The following is a 2,676-nucleotide window of genomic DNA, read 5'->3' as shown; positions in this document are numbered from 1 at the left end:
AACAGCAGACTAACACTACTACTGTAGAAGGGGTGATTTGAATTTTTTCAAAAACCAGAGAGTGATCTGAGTTTTGTTTAAAAACCTAGGATGACGTGTAATTTACCCAAACAATTAAATCAAACATCCGCTTCCATTGGGTCCATTACGTATTATAATACAAAACCATCAATCTTATCTTGCCTTGTAGTGCCATATCTAATTCACATTGCATAGTTCCAACATTGTTCTTATCATGGTGACATCATAAATTAATTATGCATGTTTCTTCAAGCATGCTCACACTCATAATGGTAATTTCACACATCTTCATAAGTTCCTACTTGTACAGTTCATCATAGGAATAGGAAGAATCATTTTAGTCAAATGGAAAATTTGCGTACAAGTAGCAAAACAAATTGTTCACCTTTGATTTGTCGATTAAATTCTGCCATCACAATTTATTTGCTCAACATGTAGAAAAATGTCTGGCGTATGATCGAAGCATACAGACAACTTAAAAGCACAATAATAAATTAAGAGAAAAAGATCTCTACTTGGTGGTGTTTCCTACGCCTTCTCATAGGGCACCGTGAGATGACGCCTCTGTACCCCTGAAATATCTAGGCATGCTTACCCATTGGCCCAGATGCTTGTGTAAAGACCATGCAACCAAGTAGAGATCTCTTGGCCGTAAATTAATTTATACAACCTATCATCGTTTTTCTAGATTTCGAATGATAGTGCGAATCATAAGGACTTATCTTCAAACAACTAGCCATTTCTCATTGGTTACTGCACAAGCTCACATTGACTACTGCACGCACGTGGCCCATGAAAGGTGGAAATCCAGCCCTCCAAGATGCCATCGCACGCACTCTCATTGGCTACCGTGCGCACGTGGCCCCTGCACTCCCCCACAAAGAACACTCTCCCATATCCCCACTCTGGCACTCCCCAACATTTTCGTATATATATATTATCCTTGCATGTGCTCTCATTTGCCCCATGCTGATGCACCAATCTCTTGCCTTTTACAACCAAAAAAAATATATGGGATAAAGAACTCTATCCGGAAGTGTGGCCTACGCCAGCATTTTCGTGAGTCTATCTCCCTCCTGCCCATATGAAAAGGCAGCTCTGCCCCATTCCTTTAATATTTTAATATTTTCCTGGCCGTTTCTATGGCTGGGTCACCTGCTGATCGGGATCCAACCTTAGTTAGTAAGTACGCGTATTATATGCGTACCCGAACGTTTAGATGAAAAATACTTTCGTCCCCGCACTTTCCCATATTTTTATAAAAAAAATGTATTTTTTAAACGGCCGGGTATTATACTCGTATAATTCGGGTATTATACGGTATTATACTTTTTAAGTTTTTAACCCTAATGTTTAAAAAAAAAAAAAAAAAACCAAAGAGAAACGATTTGCGATTCACTTTCCCTTTCTCCATAGTCCATTCTGCGATTTGCGTCGAGCCCTAGTAGGCAGCAGCTGCCCCCTCCCCCCAATCTCCAATCATCCTCCCCATCTCCGTTCAACAGCCACCGGCGATCGTCAGAGCTTCGACGGCGACGGCAACGGTGACGGCAACGGCGACGCTTCTCCTTTGTGGTTAGTATCCCTTTCTTTCTTTTTTCTTCCACTGTTGTTCTTCCTCACCATCTCCGTTCAACATCCATCATCATCTTATTCTTCCTCCCACACTGGGTAAGTTTGACAGTAGATGTCAAATAAAACCTGCAAACCCATATACTGAAATAGCTGAAATGTTCTTCCTCCCAAACTAGATCGAATCTATTGCAGTTTTTCTTTACCCAATGGCTAATATATGCTCTGTTTGTTTGTAATGGCCCTTTACTGCAGTTTTTCTTTACCTAATGGCTAATATATGCTCTGTTTGTTTGTATATATGAGAATGTTGAAATATATTTCACTAAATCAAGTGTGAAGACCTAACCGATTTCTCTTCCTTTTTGTTTCTAAACAAATCTAAGTAGAATTTATGCAATATACAATGATTGACCTCCTTCCTGTAGGAAGAAAAAGAAAAAGGGAATGAGAGGGTTAGCAAATACAAAGGTAATAGACTATTTTATTGATATTTAATGGTTTAGAGATTATTTTATTGATATTTTGGTATGTTAAATGATAATCTTAGAGATGTAATATAGGATATTATATTATTGTATTTATTTTAGTTCATAAAATCATGATATTATTTTGTTTATTAGGTGGTGAATGCATGTTACATAATGAATATATGCCCGTTTTTTTAAAAGTATTATTGCCGTCTTTGTCATATTATACCCGTATTAAACACGTACTATATTATTATCGTATGCATTTTATGACGCTGACTTTTTGAAAAGTATTATTACCATCTAGTCCGTTTAATTGCCATACGTATCCGTTCCCGTTCAATTGCCGTTCTCAAACCTACTAACTAAGGATCCAACTCCATTTTTTTAGAACCCTGGATCGCTGCTTTTATCGAAAAATAAATAAAAGGTCGCTGCTATCGCTGAGTCAGAGTGCCCACGTCAAAATGACATGAGAGGGACATCATCATCTTTGATACAAAGCCTTTCGTTTTTTTTTTGTTTGGTAAATTATTCAAGTCTTTCCCACCTTCTACTACTAACAATCTCGAAAAACTGAATTCTTTTTCATTTTTCTTTTGGGAATATGAAG

The sequence above is a fragment of the Telopea speciosissima genome, chromosome 4 (genome assembly GCF_018873765.1).
Source record: "Telopea speciosissima isolate NSW1024214 ecotype Mountain lineage chromosome 4, Tspe_v1, whole genome shotgun sequence".
Taxonomy (NCBI): Eukaryota; Viridiplantae; Streptophyta; class Magnoliopsida; order Proteales; family Proteaceae; genus Telopea; species Telopea speciosissima.
The sequence above is the reverse complement of the archived record's forward strand: the minus strand, read 5'-3'. Positions refer to the sequence as shown.